Here is a 20,198-nt window from a genome sequence, read left to right as displayed (position 1 = left end):
TGGCTCTATGTAGTACTGTGCGCCTCCCATAGGCTGTTCTGGACTTGGGGACTGTGAAGAGATCTCTGGTGGCCTGTCTTGTAGGGTATTCATGAGTGTCTGAGCTATGTGCCAGTAGTTCAAACAGACAGCTCCGTGCAATCAACATGTCAATACCTCTCATAAATACAAGTAGTGATGAAGTCAATCTCTCCTCCACTTTGAGCCAGGAGAGATTGACATGCATATGCTTAATGCTAGCTCTCTGTGTACCACCAAGGGCCAGCTGTCCTGCCCTGTTCTGAGGCAATTGTAATTTTCCTAAGTCGCTCTTTGTGGCACCTGAACACAAAACTGAACAGTAGTCCAGGTGCGACAAAACTAGGGCCTGTAGGACCTGCCTTGTTGATAGTGCTGTCAAGAAGCCAGAGTAGTGCTTTATTATGGACAGACTTCTCCCCATTTTAGCTACTGTTGTATCAATATGTTTTGACCATGACAGTTAACAATCCAGGGTAGCTCCAAGCAGTTTAGTCACCTCAACTTGCTCAATTTCCACATTATTTAATACAAGATTTAGTGGAGGTTTAGTGTTTAGAGAATGATTTGTCCTAAATGCAATGTTTTTAGTTTTTGAAATATTTCGGACTAACTTATTCCTTGCCACCCATTCTGAAACTAACTGCAGCCTGTTGTTAACGTCTCTAGGATAGGGGGCAGCATTTTCACTTTTGCGTGCCCAATTTCAACCTTCTTCTACTCATCCCCAGAATATAAGATATGCATATTATTAGTAGATTTGGATAGACTACACTCTGACGTTTCTAAAACTGTTTGAATCATGTCTGTGAGTATAACAGAACTTATGTAGCAGGCAAAACCCCGAGGACTAACCATAAAAATATGTTTTTTTTTAGGTCACTGTCTGTTCAATGAGGTTTCATTGGGATACTAGATTTCTAAGGGACTTGTTTGCAGTTCCTACCGCTTTCACTGGATGTCACCAGTCTTTGGAAATTGGTTGAGGTTATTCCTTTGTGCAATGAAGAAGTACGGCCATCTTGAATCAGTGTAACGTTATGTGTACTGTTTGAGAGTTGCGCAAGACTAGAAAAGTAGCGTTAGTTTGTTGTCCTCCTGTATTGAAAACAGATAGACCTGTTTTCAATTTGATAGATTATTAACGTTTAAAAATACCTAAAGTTGTATTACAAAAGTAGTTTGAAATGTTTTGGCAAAGTTTACACGTAACTTTTGAGATATTTTGTAGTGACGTTGCGCAAATTGGAAGCAGTTTTCTTCTGGATCAAACGCGCCAAATAAATGGACATTTTGGATATATATGGACGGAATTAATGTGACCAATACAATTTCTTTTGAGTTGATTGCAGAGGGTGTTAAGCCGTAACACTTAAGTTTTTCTAGCAGCAGACTATGGTCTATAATGTAAAGCGCTGCACTGAAGTCTAACAAAACAGCCCCCACAATCTTTTTAGCATCAATTTCTCTCAGCCAATCAGCAGTCAGTTGTGTAAGTGCTGTGCTTGTTGAATGTACTTCCATATAAGCTGGAAGTCTGTTGTTCTTTGTTTTCAGTAAAATAGCATTGTATCTGGTCAAACACCATTTTTTCCAAAAGCTTACTAAGGGTTGGTAACAGGCTGATTGGCCAGCTGTTTGAGCCAGTAAAGGGCGTTTTACTATTCTTAAGTAGCCAAAATGAGTTATGCTTCCCTCCAGGCCTGAGGGCACACACTTTTTATTAGACTTAAGTTGAAGATATGGCAAATAAGAGTGGCAAAATTGTTCGCTATTGTCCTTGGTAATTTTCCATGCAAGTTGTCAGACCCTGGTGGCTTGTCATTGTTAATAGACAACAATAATTGTTTCACCTTTTCCAACTACTTTACGTAATTCAAAATTCATAATTTGGTTAGATATACTTGGATGTCAGCGTTTGTTGCTGGCATGTCATGCCTAAGTTTGCTTATACTTGCTAATAAAATTGGCAATATATGTGGGTTTTGTAATGAATGAGCCATCTGATTCAATGATGATGGAACTGAGTTTGCCTTTTGCCTAAAATTGTATTTAAGGTGACTAAAACTTTTTTACTATCATTCGTTATCATTTATCTTTATTTCCTAGTGTAGTTTCTTCTTTTTATTCAGTTTAGTCACGATTCCTCAATTTGCAGTACGTTTGTGCTGCCAGACTTATTTGCCATACCTTTTGCCTCATCCCTCTCAAACATTTTTTTTTACCTTCCTCATTAATCTAAGGGGATTTAACCGTTTTTACAGGGCTTTAGATGAGGCAGATGAACCTGTAGCCATATTACTTCAACAGTATTTAACATGAAATTCTCTCTAAGCTTTACAGGAATGTGGTTCTTAATATAGACCGCCATAACGCCTCCATTGCCATTTCTGCATTTTCTGTAGATGTTATAACCATGTATTGCTACCACTGTATCATCAAAGGTATTATCTAAGTGAGTTTCATAGCGAGTTTCAGAGATCAGAATATAAAGATAATCTGTTAATAGCAAGTTCTTGATGTCATGAACCTTGTTTCTTAGGCTACATATGTTAAAACCTTTATCAAACATTTTCCGTATTGATCAACAGCAAAACGTTTTTTAAAGCGGTTTCTAGGTGGATGAAAGACAACTGTTAGCTAATATTTATCTCAACCTGAAGTCAATGCTACTCTGGACAACGATCAATGTCTAGGCTACAATACAGGAACATCCCTGGATATTGAAGCTCAGGAAATGTATTCTCTGGTGTAAAAAAATTGACAGTGAGTTTCATTACTTCCTGAGTAAATTCTCCTTCCATGGTACCACAATTTATTAGATGACTCTCCTCACAAGCCTATTGTGATGCCATTTTAAAAACACACTTACTCTAAAAGTGGCAAAGAGACAGACAGAGAGACAGAGAGAGAGAGACAGACAGACAGACAGACAGACAGACAGACAGAGACAGACAGACAGACGGACGGACGGACGGACGGACGGACGGACGGACGGAGGGAGGGAGGGAGGGAGGGAGGGAGGGAGGGAGGGAGGGAGGGAGAAAAGAACAGTAACCAGGTCTACTGTTTGTAAGAACATGAATGAGCAATAGAGAGAGCGAGAGAGAGACAGACTGTAATAGGTGCTATCGTACAGTAGTAGAGGAGTGAGATATAATGACAGAATAGGTGAACAGATTCTCCCTCCTCCCCTCCTTTTAGATTTGGAAAACTGGCACATCTGTTGACATGTCTCCAACTGCCAGTTAGTGACTTTTGATCTGTACGTGGTTATATCATCGTAATGTCATCCCTATAGGGTAAACAATTCATTAAATCATGGTTCCATCATTGTAATCCCCATAGAGTTAACAGAGCTCATTATACAGTCAGTGGTAAATAAGGACTGTTGGGACCATAGGGAAATACTAAGGAGTCATTCCATACGAAACCAGGACAAGAAAATATCATGATCTTGGGGACTTTCATGAAATGTAACCAAATGGTGCTTTGGAGGAAAGATTGTTGACATATGTTTGACATTTGTATCTAAAAGCATAAAAGAGAAATAATTAATCAAAGTATTTCTGATTACCAAAGACTCCTTTAAGACTCCACAATGCTTTATCTGCAGGTGCTACAAAGCAAAAATGTATGTCATATGAAGCTTATCCGCTTACTCTGCGATGTGAGCAGTATTTAGATAAAAAAAGAAAAATATAAGAATATTGAGAAATAAACATGAATCAAAACATAAATAATTAGTTAACATTAATGTATGAAAATTGAAAAAAAATAAACATGAATGTTGAAAAACTATTATTTGCAAATGTTTGAATTTATTGTTTAACATAAAATAGTCTACCGGCATATCAAAGTTCAGAGTGGGATCTCTGCTAGTTTTAAAGTTGTGGACAAATTTAAAAAGAGAACTTGTCACAGTAGGTAATGTATCCAATCACAACCCTCCTTTTACTTATATCATTTCACATCCTGAAAATCACCAGGGGTGACCATTCACTCTGTTGGTAATGCTTACAACTTGAATCCTAACTGTAAAAGTAGCAGAGATCATATTGGACAACTTGAATCCGAACTGTAAAAGTAGCAGAGATCAGATAGGACAACTTGAATCCTAACTGTAAAAGTAGCAGAGATCATATAGGACAACTTGAATCCGAACTGTAAAAGTAGCAGAGATCATATAGGACAACTTGAATCCTAACTGTAAAAGTAGCAGAGATCATATTGAATCCTAACTGTAAAAGTAGCAGAGATCATATAGGACAACTTGAATCCAAACTGTAAAAGTAGCAGAGATCATATAGGACAACTTGAATCCTAACTGTAAAAGTAGCAGAGATCATATTGAATCCTAACTGTAAAAGTAGCAGAGATCATATTGGACAACTTGAATCCTAACTGTAAAAGTAGCAGAGATCATATAGGACAACTTGAATCCTAACTGTAAAAGTAGCAGAGATCATATCGGACAACACACGTCTCACAAACAACTTTATTGTCAATAGCTTACAAACGGTGCATTTACAGTATATACCATGGTATACAGTTGAAATAGGAAGTTTACATACACTTAGGTTGGAGTCATTAAAACTCATTTTTCAACCACTCCACAAATTTCTTGTTAACAACTATAGTTTTGGCCAGTCGGTTAGGACATCTACTTCGTGCATGACACAAGTCATTTTTCCAACAATTGTTTACAGACAGATTATTTCCCTTATCATTCACTGTGTCACAATTCCAGTGGGTCAGAAGTTTACAAACACTAAGTTGACTGTGCCTTTAAACAGCTTGCAAAATTCCAGAAAATGATGTCATGGCTTTAGAAGATTCTGATAGGCTAATTTACATCATTTGAGTCAATTGGAGGTGTACCTGTGGGAGTATTTCAAGGCATAACTTCCAAATCAGTGCCTCTTTGCTTGACATCATGGGAAAATCTAAAGAAATCAGCCAAGACCTAAGAAAAAAAATTGTAGACCTCCTGAAGGTTCCACATTAATCTGTACAAACAATAGTGTGCAAGTATGAACACCTTGAGACCACACAGCCGTCATACTGCTCAGGTAGGAGACGCGTTCTGTCTCCTAGAGATGAACGTACTTTGGTATGAAAAGTGCAAATCAATCCCAGAACAGCAGCAAAGGACCTTGTAAAGATGCTGGAGGAAACAGGTACAAAAGTATCTATATCCACAGTAAAACGAGTCCTATATCGACATAACCTGAAAGACATAACCAGTCAGGAAGTTAAAACTTGGTCGCAAATGGGTCTTCCAAATGGACAATGACCCCAAGCATACTTCCAAAGATGTGTCAAAATGGCTTAAGGACAACAAGGTCAAGGTATTGGAGTAGCCATCACAAAGCCCTGACCTCAATCCTATATAAAATGTGTGGGCAGAACTGAAAACGCGTGTGCGAGCAAGGAGGCCTACAAACCTGACTCAGTTACACCAACTCTGTCTGGAGGAATGGGCCAAAATTCACCCAACTTATTGTGGGAAGCTTGTGGAAGGCTACCCAAAGCGTTTGACCCAAGTTAAACAATTTAAAGGCAATGCTACCAAATACTAATTGAGTGTATGTAAACGTCTGACCCACTAGGAATGTGATGAAAGAAATAAAAGCTGAAATAAATCATTCTCTCTACTATTATTCTGACATTTCACATTCTTAAAATGAAGTGGTGATCCTAACTGACCTAAAACAGGAAATTTTTACTAGGATTAAATGTCAGGAATTGTGAAAAACTGAGTTTAAAAGTATTTGTCTAAGGTTTATGTAAACTTCTGACTTCAACTGTATGTAAGTCAACAACAGTCAGATAAAACAAATGATTATTAAACCTACTGTATACATTCTTTAAATCACTTAAATGAACAAAAAGGTCCATTATCCTTAGGCTATGCCTTTTGCCTATCGAACAACATAAATAAAGTAGCCTGTACAAAATCAGTAAGACAATCAACCGTCATCAGTCAATTGTTTGTTTTTAAACGGTTATGATGGTTATTTTTTTGTTTAATCCATAACCGTCGGTTACACGGTTATAGGGTATTTGTGCCATCCCTAACACACACATAAAACATGTGCACACACATTCAGAGGGTCAGTGTAACTAGGCCTCTGGCCTGGCTGAGAGGGCAACGTCCCTGGAGTGTGTGTATGTATGTATGTATGTATGTATGTATGTATGTATGTATGTATGTATGTATGTATGTATGTATGTATGTATGTATGTATGTGTGTGTGTGTGTGTGTGTGTGTGTGTGTGTGTGTGTGTGTGTGTGTGTGTGTGTGTGTGTGTGTGTGTGTGTGTGTGTGTGTATGTATGTGTGTGTGTATGTGTGTGTGTATGTGTGTGTGTATGTGTGTGTGTGTGTGTGTGTGTGTGTGTGTGTGTGTGTGTGTGTGTGTGTGTGTGTGTGTGTGTGTGTGTGTGTGTGTGTGTGTGTGTGTGTGTGTGTGTGTGTGTGTGTGTGTGTGTGTGTGTGTGTGTGGTAATTTAGGGTTATAGTTTAAGCCTCCGATCGTTAATTCCCTAATCTGCTGAAGCCTTAAAATCACCACCGTCATCTGTCAGACAGGGTGGAGCATGCATGTACACATGCACACACATTCAAACACACACACATGCAAACACACACACACAGATCTGCCACAGAGATCTCACACAGCTGAACAAATAGTCACACACATACACACAGGGACACGCACACACAATGTCACAAACACACAGTTACACACACACACATAGTCAAAAACACACACACAGTCACACATACACACACACACACCGGCGAGAGAGAGCTGCCTAACCTTGGGCTCATTTCAGTGTCATGAAGATGGATGCTGCCTCTGCATCCCTCACAGGTGTTAGTTACTATATAAATACATAACCCATATCGATAGACAGGGAGGGAGACAGAAAAAGAAATGGAGAGATGGAGAGAGAGAGAGAGAGATGGAGAGAAACACAGAGAGAGAGATGGAGAGAAACAGAGAGAGAGATAGATAAATAGATAGATATTGATACAGCGTTAGAAAGGGTAAGAGAGTGACGGAGAGTGAGAGAGAAAGAGAGAGACAGCAACAGCAACCGTGGGAAAATCCTTTGCATTATCATTAACAGCAGACTCGTACATTTTCTCAGTGAAAACAATATACTGAGCAAATGTCAAATTGTCTTTTTACCAAATTATCGTACGACAAACCACGTATTCAACCTGCACACCCTAATTGACAAACAAACAAACCAAAACAAAAGCAAAGTCTTCTCATGCTTTGTAGATTTCAAAAAAGCCTTCGACTCAATTTGGCATGAGGGTCTGCTATACAAATTGATGGAAAGTGGTGTTGGGGGAAAAACATACGACATTATAAAATCCATGTACACAAACAACAAGTGGGTGGTTAAAATAGGCAAAAACAAACACATTTCTTCCCACAGGGCCATGGGGTGAGACAGGGATGCAGCTTAAGCTCCACCCTCTTCAACATATATATAAACAAATTGGCGAGGGCACTAGAACAGTCTGTAGCACCCGGCCTCACCCTACTAGAATCTGAAGTCAAATGTCTATTGTTGGCTGATGATCTGGTGCTTCTGTCAACAACCAAGGAGGGCCTACAGCAGCAGCTAGATCTTCTGCACAGATTCTGCCAGACCTGGGCCCTGACAGTATATATCAGTAAGACAAAAATAACGGTGTTCCAGTCGCCAGGACCATGAATTCAAATTCCATCTTGACACCAGAGCACACAACAAACTATACATACCTCAGCCTAAACATCAGCGCAACAGTTAACTTCCAAAAAGCTGTGAACGATCTAAAAGACAAGACAAGGGCCTTCTATGCAATCAAAAGGAATATAACATTTGACATACCAATTACGATCTGGCTAAAAATACTTGAATCAGTTATAGAACCTATTGCCCTTTATGGTTGTGAGGTCTGGGGTCCACTCACCAACCAAGAATTCACAAAATAGGTCAAACACCAAATTGAGACTGTGCATGCAGAATTCTGCAAATATATCCCCTGTGTAGAACGTAAAACACCAAATAATGCATGCAGAGCAGAATTAGGTCGATACCTGATAATTATCAAAATCCAGAAAAGATCAAATCCAGAAAAGAGCTGTTACATTCTACAACCACCTAAAAGGAAGCGATTCCCAAAACTTCCTTAACAAAGCTATCACCTACAGAGAGATGAACCTGGAGAAGAGTCCCCTAAGCAAGCTGGTCATGGGGCTCTGTTCACAAACACAAACAGACCCCACAGAGCCCCAGGACAGCAACACAATTAGACCCAACCAAATCATGAGAAAACAAAAAGATGTTCATTTTTATTGTTTATTTCACTTTTGTATATTATCTACTTCACTTGCTTTGGCAATGTTAACATATGTTTCCCATGCCAGTAAAGCGCCTTGAATTGAATTGAGAGAGAGAGAGAGAGTTGGCGGGAGGATAATAAGTGGTACAGTAGTAGAGTGAGATATCATGACATAATAGGTGGACAGGAGGCTTCAGCACTACCATAGCTGCTCTACACAGATTCTCCCTCCTCCCTTCCTTTTAGTTAAAGACAGAGAGCTAGTTAGACGATCCGACGTGGACATGAGAACACACTCAACGAGATTATCGTAGAACTTGGGCCTTCTCCCTTAAAGTCCATCCGAACCGTACTGGGTGTGTGTGTAGCTGACGCAGCCGGCTGCCTGGGGGTGTAAAGTACTTAAGTAAAAAATACTTTAATAAAGAACTACTTAAGAAGTGTTGGGCTGTATCTGTACTTTACTTTTTTTTACCTTTACTTCAATACATTCCCAAAAAAAGAATGTACTTTTTTCTCCATGCATTTTCCCTGACACGCAAAAGTACTCGTTACATTTTGAATACTTAGCAGGATAGAAAAATTGTCAAAACAAGCACTTCTCAAGAGAACACATGGTCATCCCTACTGCATCTTTTGTAAATAACGTCTGAGTGTTGGAGTGTGACCCTGGATATCCGTAAATAAAAACAAGCACTTCTCAAGAGAACACATGGTCATCCCTACTGCATCTTTTGTAAATAACATCTGAGCGTTGGAGTGTGACCCTGGATATCCGTAAATAAAAACAAGCACTTCTCAAGAGAACACATGGTCATCCCTACTGCATCTTTTGTAAATAACATCTGAGCGTTGGAGTGTGACCCTGGATATCCGTAAATAAAAACAAGCACTTCTCAAGAGAACACATGGTCATCCCTACTGCATCTTTTGTAAATAACATCTGAGCGTTGGAGTGTGACCCTGGATATCCGTAAATAAAAACAAAAACATGGTGCCGTCCGCTTTGCTTAAGATAAGGAATATGAAATTATTTATACTTTTACTTTTACTTTTGATACTTAAGTATATTTTTGCAATTACTTTTGATAAATAAGTACATTTAAAACCAAATACTATTATAATAAGTATGACAATTGGGTACTTTTTGCACCACTGCTGCTGTCTACTGTGAGCTCTTAGTAACACCAAAGACCATAGGCAGGCAGGACACACACACACCCCCACACACACACACACACGCACACACACAGAAGTAACGCAGTCTGGCAGGTGAAGAGAGGATGAGGACACATTAGGGTTAATCAGACGTTGGCTCTCGAATCATTTCAGAGAGTGCATGTGTGTGTGTGTGTGTGTGTGTGTGTGTGTGTGTGTGTGTGTGTGGGGGGGGGGGGGGGTGTATCCTTAATGATCTCACTCATCCCATCAGAGATTTGTGCCTTTTCTCTTATTCATCTGCCACTCTCAGAAGCGAGATGGAGGGAGGGAGCGAGAGAGAGAGGGGGGGAGGGAGGGAGAAAGAGATCAGACAGGGATCAGGGTGAAGAAGGCAGTGGAGAGAGAGAGAGAATAAGAGAGATGGAAAAAGACAGAGCACCGGATGAATTAAAGTGTAAAGCCCAGTAGGGTGTATCACCATGTAACACGATCTACATCAAACTTCCCCTTACATCCTGATTTTATATGAATCAGAGATTTGAGTGAATATTCACAGGCTATTTGGACACACATTTCTAGAAGGTAACGATTCTGCCCTGAATGAACAACAAGTTGGATCAGTTGGAGTGGGGTTTAAACCAGTCACCATGAGGCCACAGGTTAGAACATCTTCTTTTAACAGGCTGACAGACAGACACACACACTTTGCTAATGCGAACTAGCGCTAGCAAGCTAGTCACAAGTTAAGTTTATTAATGTGATTTTTCAAAAAGCCACGGCTGGAGGACCGAGCACGCCCCCATTCTCATCAACGGGGCTGCAGTGGAGAAGCTTGAGACCTTCAAGTTCCTTGGTGTCTAGATCAAAAACAAACTAGAGTGGTCCAAACACACCAAGACAGTCGTGAAGAGGGCACAACAAAGCCTATTCCCACTCAGGAGACTGAAAAGATTTGGCATAGGTCCTCAGATCCTCAAAAGTTTTTACAGTTGCACCATCAAGAGCATCCTGACTGGTTGCATCACTGCCTGGTATGGCAACTGCTCGGCCTCCGACTGCAAGGCACTACAGAGGGTCGTGCGTACGGCCCAGTACATCACTGGGGTCATGCTTCCTGCCATCCAGGAACTCTATACCAGGCAGTGTCAGAGGAAGGCCCTGATAATTGTCAAAGACTCCAGCCACCCTGATCATAGACTGTTCTCTCTGCTAATGCACGGAAAGCGGTACCGTAGCGCTAAGTCTAATTCCAAGACACTTCTAAACAGTTATGCCTCCAAGCCATAAGACTCCTAAACATCTAATCAAAAGGCTACCCAGACAATTTACATTGCCACCCTCTTTTACACCAAAACTACTCTCTGTTGTTATCATCTATGCATAGTCACTTTAATAACTCCCCCTACATGTACATATTACCTCAACTAACCGGTCCCCCGCACATTGACTCTGTACCGGTACCCCCTGTATATAACCTACATATTGTCATTTACTGCTGCTCTTTAATTACTTGTTACTTTTATTTCTTATTCTTATCCGTATTTTTGATTTGATTTGTTCCACTACCTCCATCAGCCCAATCTATCAGGGTCATCAGCCCAATCTGTCAGGGTCATCAGTCCAATCTATCAGGGTCATCAGCCCAATCTGTCAGGGTCATCAGCCCAATCTGTCAGGGTCATCAGCCCAATCTGTCAGGGTCATCAGTCCAATCTGTCAGGGTCATCAGCCCAATCTGTCAGGGTCATCAGCCCAATCTGTCAGAGTCATCAGCCCATGAGAAGGCTAGCATATCTGCCTAGTCTGTCAGACTCATCAATTTATGAGAAGTCTAGCATGTCAACCCATGAGGAGGCTAGCTTGTCAGCCCATGATATGGTTAGCATGTCAGCCCATGAGGAGGCTAGCATGTCAGTCCATGAGATGGTTAGCTTGTCAGCCCATGAGGAGGCTAGCATGTCAGCCCATTAAGAGGCTAGTTTGTCAGCCCATGAGATGGTTAGCATGTCAGCCCATGAGAAGGTTAGCTTGTCAGCCCATGATATGGTTAGCATGTCAGCCCATAAGATGGTTAGCATGTCAGCCCATGAGATGGTTAGCTTGTCAGCCCATGAGATGGTTAGCTTGTCAGCCCATGAGAAGGTTAGCTTGTCAGCCCATGAGATGGTTAGCATGTCAGCCCATGTGATGGTTAGCATGTCAGCCCATGAGAAGGCTAGCATGTCAGCCCATGAGATGGTTAGCATGTCAGCCCATGAGATGGTTAGCATGTCAGCCCATGTGATGGTTAGCATGTCAGCCCATGAGAAGGCTAGCATGTCAGCCCATGAGATGGTTAGCATGTCAGCCCATGTGATGGTTAGCATGTCAGCCCATGAGAAGGCTAGCATGTCAGCCCATGAGATGGTTAGCATGTCAGCCCATGAGATGGTTAGCATGTCAGCCCATGAGATGGTTAGCATGTCAGCCCATGAGAAGGTTAGCTTGTCAGCCCATGAGATGGTTAGCATGTCAGCCCATGTGATGGTTAGCATGTCAGCCCATGAGAAGGCTAGCATGTCAGCCCATGAGATGGTTAGCATGTCAGCCCATGAGATGGTTAGCATGTCAGCCCATGTGATGGTTAGCATGTCAGCCCATGAGAAGGCTAGCATGTCAGCCCATGAGATGGTTAGCATGTCAGCCCATGTGATGGTTAGCATGTCAGCCCATGAGAAGGCTAGCATGTCAGCCCATGAGATGGTTAGCATGTCAGCCCATGAGATGGTTAGCATGTCAGCCCATGAGATGGTTAGCATGTCAGCCCATGAGATGGTTAGCATGTCAGCCCATGAGATGGTTAGCATGTCAGCCCATGAGGAGGCTAGCATGTCAGACCATGAGGAGGCTAGCATGTCACTTCATGAGGAAGCTAGCATGTCAGCCCATGAGATGGTTAGCATGTCAGCCCATGTGATGGTTAGCATGTCAGCCCATGAGAAGGCTAGCATGTCAGCCCATGAGAAGGCTAGCATGTCAGCCCATGAGAAGGCTAGCATGTCAGCCCATGAGGAGGCTAGCATGTCACTTCATGAGGAAGCTAGCATTGTTGGCCAGCATGGCCAGCATGTCAGGCCACCTAACCTCAGTTAGCATGGCTACTGCTTCAACTTCCACAGCCCAGCTAGCTCATCATCGCCAGCCCTGTCTCATCACGTTGAGGAAAAATGTGTAGACATTTCCCAGAGGCCATTATGGAAAGCTGATTTGTTAGAGACGCATATAAGGATTCAAAGTACCTTTGCAAGGCATGCTTCTGTCAGGAATTTCCATCCCTTATTGAAGTTTTGGACAGATTCAGCCCTGACATTTTCCCTAACATCAATAACTACTAAGGCCCACCATCACCCTTCCTATGACTTCATGTCCAGTTGAGAGACTCTTCTCCACTATAGTCAGCATCAAAACATCCACCAGATCGTGCATGCTGACCGCACGTCTCAACCATTTAGCCCTGTTGTCCTTTGAAAGGGAACTCAATGACTCTTTGGACTAAAATGAAATAATCTCCATCTTCAACACCACGCCTAGGCGACTACGCCTTGTGCTGTAAAACGTGAAACACAAGAAAAGTAAGCCTGAACAGTGTTTATTTATGAGTTGGTCTAATGTTTTCATGCAGGCCTTAGTAGGCAAGGTCTATATGTGTGTGAGTCAAAGTGAGCTACTGTATTCGTACCCACCATGATATTGGGCTATGTATAATGAACAAAAATATAAACTCAACATGTAAAGTGTTGGTTCCATGAAATAAAAGATCCCAGAAATGTTCTATATGCACAAAAAGCCTATTTCTCTCAAATTCTGTGCACATATTTGTTTACATCCCTGTTAGTGAGCATTTCTCCATTTCCAAGATAATCCATCCAACTGACAGGTGTGGCATATCAAGAAGTGGTTTAAACAGCATGATCATTTCACAGGTGCACCTTGCGCTAGGGACACTAAAAGGCTAATCTAAAATGTGCAGTTTTGTCACACAACACAATGCCACAGATTTCTCAAGTTTTGAGGGAGAATGCAATTGGCATGCTGACTGCAGGTATGTCCACCAGAGCTGTTGCCATTGAATTGAATGTTAATTTCTCAACCATAAGCCACCTCCAACGTTGTTTTAGGGAATGTGGCAGTATGTACAACAGTCCTCACAACCATAGACCACGTGTAACCATACCAGCCAAGGACTTCCACATCCGGCTTCTTCACCTGATGGACCAGACACCCGGACAGCTGATGAAACTGTGGGTTTGCAAAATCAAAGAATTTCTGCACAAACTGTCAGAAACCGTCTCAGGGAAGCTCTTCTGCAAGCCAGTCATCCTCACCAGGATCTTGACTTGACTGCAGTTCGGTGATGTAAGTGACTTCAGGGAGCAAATGCTCACCTTCGATGGCCACTGGCACGCTGGAAAAGTGTGCTCTTCACGGATGAATCGCAGTTTCAACTGTATCGGCAGATGGCAGTCAGCGTGTATGGCGCCGTGTGGGCGAGCGGTTTGCTGATGTCAACGTTGTGAACAAAGTGCCGCATGGTGGCGGTGGGGTTATGGTATGGGGTAGGCATAAACTACGGACAACAAACACAACTGCATTTTATTGATGCCAATTTGAATGCACAGAGATACTGTGATGAGATTCTGAGGCCCATTGTCGTGCCATTCATCTGCCGCCATCACCTCATGTTTCAGCATGACAGTGCATGGCCCCATATCGCAAGGCTATGTTCACAATTCCTGGAAGTTGAAAAATTCCTAGTTCTTCCATGACCTGCATACTCACCAGACATGTCACCAGCCATTGAACATGTTTGGGATACTCTGGATTGACGTGTATGACAGCGCGTTCCAGTTCCTGACAAAATATTCAGCAACTTCGCACAGCTATTGAAGAGGAGTGGGACAACATTCCACAAGCCACAATCAACAGCCTGATCAACTCTATGTGAAGGAGATGTGTCACGCTGCATGAGGCAAATGGTGGTCACACCAGATACTGACTGGTTTTCTGATCTACCTTCTTTTTAAGGTGTCTGTGACCAACAGATGCATATCTGTATTCCCAGTCATGTGAAATCCAAAGATTAGAGCCCAATGAATTTATTTAAATTGACTGATTTCCTTATATGAAGTGTAACTCAGTAAAATCTTTGAAATTATTGCATGTTGCGTTTATATTTTTGTTCAGTGTATGAAGATTTCATGTTTTCATGCCTGCCTTGGTAGGCCAGGTTTAAGTTTGCTGATTCAAGTGAGCTATTGTTGTCATACCCGCCATGGTATTACGTGTAATAATTTTATGTTTGCTCATTCAACTTTAGCTATAAATTTCATACCCGTCATACAGTTAAAGATTTAGGCCTAAAGTGTTTATTGTATTGTGTGTTACTGTTTTCATCTGGCAGAAAGTGTGCACCTTTGGGCTTAATGAAAACATTCAGTGCTTTCTATTCTTCCTTGCTTCCTTGTGCAATAAACTGTTTGCTCATATTCCAATCCAGTGCCGAGCTGGCGTCCGGCCTATGCGCTAACCATGGTCCTTAATCCACCTGTTGTGCCGGTACTGTAGATCACTCATTTGAATGGAAGTGGTTGATTTGATCTTATAATAGGTTGATTGTTTCATTAGGTTGGACTGTTGGACTGAACACTTCATCCATTTTCCGTATTTTGTGACAGCATAATATTTCCAATTTTATCACTGCACTTGTCTGCTGCTGTAGAATCTCTTTCTCTCTCTCTTTATCGCTCTCTCTTTAAATTCAATTCAAGAGGCTTTATTGGCATGGGAAACACATGTTAACATTGCCAAAGCAAGTGAGGTAGATAATATACAAAAGTGAAATAAACTATAAAAATTAACAGTGAACAGTAAACATTACACGTGTAAACATCGACGTGTATCTCTATCTCTCTCTTTATTTCTCTGAATATGTAAGTGATAGGCATGTTGTGTATTTCATTATGTTTGTTTACTGTCGTAAGCGTTTCTGTAATTGTGCACTTGCGCTGCCAACTTGGCAATAACGGGCTTGTTTGTCAATGAAATGTGTTGTGTTTCTTGTGAAACCATAGCATAGGCATATATTATTCAGCACCAGGGGCAGGTAATGTGGCTTCGCCGGCGCTGGCTGAGCCCGCGAAAATCGGATCAAAGATTTTAGCACCGGACAGCTCCACACTCAGCTCTGACTCTCTGACTTCTGATTATTCGTATTCACAAGGAGAATTGTGCATATATTCCCATGTCTCATGAGTTCTACAGTTTAGCCTCTGTAATTTGCTTCTCCATAGAAGAGCTTGAGGGACAGTCTATGATGTTTAGGCCAGGGCTCTGACTCAATTCTAGTAGCGATCACCATTTCACCTATGGATGAAATAGCCTACAGAAATTATGTGGCAAAGACTACAGCCTAGAAAAGTTAATAAAAAATTGAAATAATAGGATAGAAATATGCGGAAATCATGGTGTATGGAATTTAATGTAGCCTAGGCCGTTTTTTGTAACCCTTAAATCTCCTCTAGCAAAACGCACAATACAGAGATGAATCAGCAGCGACGAGCATCCCAAGTCTTCAGCTGCTGTGAAGTGTAGAAACTCGAGTTTCCGGTTCACCTGTAACGCACCACCACCGCTATGCATTTCTTACCTCTGTGCTTATCTGGTCCCTTGGCCTAACATATCAGCCATATGTCATTCTGGATATAATGCTGGAAGTATTTCGCATTGTCATGATATTAGGTCACAGGTGTCAAACTCATTCCACGGGGGGCCGAGTGTCTGCGGGTTTTCTCTCCTCCCTTATACTTGATTGATGAATTAACATCACTAATTAGTTAGGAACTCCCCACACCTGGTTGTCTAGGGCTTTATTGAAAGGAAAAACCAAAAACCTGCAGACACTAGGCCCTCCGTGGAATGATTTTGACACCCCTGTATTAGGTCATTCAGAGTAGTCTACATATGTGTCTTATTGAATTTTTCACACAGAGCTGAACCAGTCAGGCCGTTTGGGAAATTTGGGGCAACATTTGAGTATACCCACTTCTCTATGCACCACGACTACACCAGTGATGTCTCGGTTTTTTTTGCTGAATTTTTGCTGGAAAATGTTGGCCCAGTCACACGGACATTTCTGCCTATGCCTCTGCAGGCAGGCCCAGGTACGGACGGAACGCACCGAGGTGATCCTCCCCGAGGGAGGTTCAGCTTTAGCCCAGTGACAGCGTCAGAGACAGGTCAAGCTGCCGCAGCATGGAAGTTGCGAGAGCTTTATTATGATAAAGTGACAGTAGCCAGCTGCCTGCCCCCGCATACACACCCACACACCGCGGTCAGAGAGAGCGAAGCGCAGGCGTCAGAGCAGAACTAATAGTGAGCTGAGCACTGCATGACTCTACAACCGTATGGCATGGCCGATCACTGCACATCTGGAGGGAGATACGCGGTGTAGATACAGCAACACCACAGTGTTCACGAGGCAGCCTATGCCTAATACGGATTGTGACATGATATAGGCTACTGCTGACTGGGTCAACAACAGCTAAAGAAGCCTAGCTGACTAGCACACTCGTTATCGCAAGTCACGGAACTTAAGTCTAAGGTAACTTGTCTACTATATTAATGTAGGGGCTACAGTGATAACAGAGAGCTCGATAGAGTGCTGCTAGCCTATTCTGTAACGACATGCGCTTCTTGCGAGAGGAGATGCAGTAGAGGGAACTAACTTGGTTCACTCTCGTATCCCCTCGCATCCCCACACCACTCGGGTCTAGCTGCAGTAGCATCAAAACTCATTCAAATCCTAGCAGTCTGACATTTTAGCTGAGAGGCTCGTGTCATTTCACTCAGACACACATACACACGTCCTCTATTCTCTCTTCTGGGGATAGACGTTGGAAACAAATATCCGACGATGCAGTGTCCACTGCACTCGCACGCACACACCCACAAACAAGAAACCTCAATGTCATCGCAGGCTACAGCAAAACCCTTCTCTCACACTGGGTGTGATAAACCTGATGCAGACACATTTAGGCGATATGTAGTTTGTTGTTTAAGCACAACAATAGGCTACTACCACTCTGCATTGTAACCAATGACGTGGAAACGAGCAGAGCCGCGAGCATCGTTCCAAAGATAATGTATAATTCCTTACCTGTCTCTCAGCTGCGTGGCTCTCTCTTCATAATCCTTTCCAACGGAAACTTTTCCTCCACTCCAGACAAACGGTCAAAAATAACCTTCACTTATTTTAGACTTCCCCCTCGAATAGATACTTTGAACCACCACCCTCACAAATGTAGACAGGCTGGCGCTGAGACGAGAGAGAGAAAAATATGCTTCTGAATTCTGGGGAAATCGATCATCAAAATGGATCATACAATCAAGCAGGTAATTTTCCTCTCGTTCCAATCAGAAAACAGTAGACGAGACAGATTCAAACGTCTCTACACAAGATCTGATACACACACACATACACACGCACCGCAGGCAGGAAGGTGTTCTCTTGACTGAATGAGCGCGGTGGCCAATCCGAAACGCTGCGCGCGGGAGACGTGAGGGAGCGAACTGTTTTCCAATCGAGGCGCGGGAGCGATAACTCCATTCAGCCAGGAGCATTCCAACGCGCGCTCGCGGTGAAGTCAACGGTCCTTAACAGATCATATGGGCTGCAATCTGCCTTCTGATGCCTTTGGCCGGAAGGTTGATATGATGATGATATGCAAGTTGAAATATTTTAATAAAACAGAAGGACACAAATTTAGACTACGGAAAAAAACGATGAAAGACATTACATGACAAGTAATTTTCTGGAGTTCAGACTAATGTTGCGTGTGCAATCAAGTCTTAACTTTTTTGGGAAAAGCTTATGCTGGGAATCTTATTCTTGTAGCATTTATTCAACTAAATGAAGTGCTTATAAATAACTGTGCAAAGTTGCTATTGTTTATAGGCATAAACAATCTACACAAAGCCATTCAAGCACCGTGACGTTAGAAATGCTTTTACAATTGGTCACTACGCCTATACCAGCATTGATTCCAGATGATACGTTTTACAGTTTGGGTTTTATTGACATGTTATATCCGAGTTATACACCATGTTCTGTATTCGGTCATTGTCAGAGGGTAGGTCCACCATGTCTAACAAAACATGACAATAAAGTTTACATTATTATGGGAATTACAATGCATTTCCACACAGTGCTGTAAAGTACTTTAGTACAAATACTTTAAAGTACTACTTAAATCGTTTTTTGGGGTATCTGTATTTTACAATTTATATTTTTGACAACTTTTATTTTTACTTCACTACATTCCTAAAGAAAATAATGTACTTTTTACTCCATACATTTTCCCTGACATACAAAAGTCAAATCAAATCAAATTGTATTAGTCACATGCACTGAATAAAAAAGCTGTAGACCTTACAGTGAAATGCTTACTTACCAGCCCCTAACCAACAGTGCAGTTTAAACAAAATACAGATAAGAATAAGAGATAAAAGTAACAAGTAATTGAAGAGCAGCAGTAAAAAATAACAATGTATACAAGGAGGTGCCGGTACAGAGTCAATGTGCGGGGGCACCGGTTAGTTGACGTAGTATGTACATGTAGGTAGAGTTATTAAAGTGACTATGCATAGATGACAACAGAGAGTGGCAGTGGTGTGGAGAAGTCTGGGTAGCCATTTTACTAGATGTTCAGGAGTCTTATGGCTTGGGGGTAAAAGCTGTTTATAAGCCTCTTGGACCTAGACTTGGCACTCCGGTGCGTTGGCAGAGAGAACTGTCTATGACTAGAGTGGCTTGGAGTCTTTGACAATTTTTAGGGCCTTCCTCCAACACTGCCTGGTATAGAGGTCCTGGATGGCAGGAAGCTTGGCCCCGGTGATGTACTGGCCGTACGCATTACCCTCTGTAGTGCCTTGCGGTCAGAGGCCGAGGAGTTGCCATACCAGGCAGGGATGCAAACAGTCAGGATGCTCTCGATGGTGCAGCTGTAAAACCTTTTGAGGATCTGAGGACCCATGCCAAATCTTTTCAGTCTCCTGAGGGGGAATAGGTTTTGTTGTGCCCTCTTCACGACTGTCTTGGTGTGTTTGGACCATGTTAGTTTGTTGGTGATGTGAACGCCAAGGAACTTGAAACTCTCAACCTGCTCCACTGCAGCCCTGTCGATAAGAATGGGTGCGTGCTCGGTCCTCTTTTTCCTGTAGTCCACAATCATCTCCTTTGTCTTCATCACGTTGAGGGAGAGGTTGCTGTCCTGGCACCAAATGGCCAGGTCTCTGATCTCCTCCCTATAGGCTATCTCGTCGTTGTCTGTGATCAGGCCCACTGTTGTGTCATCGCCAAATGTAATGATGGTGTAGGAGTCGTGTCTGGCCGTTCAGTCATGAGTGAACAGGGAGTACGGTAGGGGGCTGTGCACGCACCCCTGAGGGCCATGTGTTGAGGATAAGCGTGAAGGATGTGTTGTTACTTACTCTTACCACCTGGGGCCGGTCCGTCAGGAAGTCCAGAATCTAGTTGCAGAGGGAGGTGTTTAGTCCCAGAGTCCTTAGCTTATTGATGAGCTTTGAGGGCACTATGATGTTGAATGCTTAGCTGTAGTCAATGAATAGCATT

General features: G+C 42.3%; 1 protein-coding gene across 1 annotated transcript in view; it reads right to left on the bottom strand.

Moving 5' to 3' along the window:
• Nucleotides 1-18,124, bottom strand: part of LOC129858405 (teneurin-2-like) — a 187,910-nt gene extending 169,786 nt beyond the window's left edge. Inside the window, exon 1 of the mRNA XM_055927606.1 lies at nt 17,724-18,124. The gene's annotated coding sequence lies outside the window, so the exon portion shown is untranslated. The remainder of the gene's footprint in view (nt 1-17,723) is intronic.
• Nucleotides 18,125-20,198: the final 2,074 nt, after the last annotated feature.

This window comes from Salvelinus fontinalis, chromosome 6 (genome assembly GCF_029448725.1).
Source record: "Salvelinus fontinalis isolate EN_2023a chromosome 6, ASM2944872v1, whole genome shotgun sequence".
NCBI classification, from domain to species: domain Eukaryota; kingdom Metazoa; phylum Chordata; class Actinopteri; order Salmoniformes; family Salmonidae; genus Salvelinus; species Salvelinus fontinalis.
The sequence above is the reverse complement of the archived record's forward strand: the minus strand, read 5'-3'. Positions and strand labels throughout refer to the sequence as shown.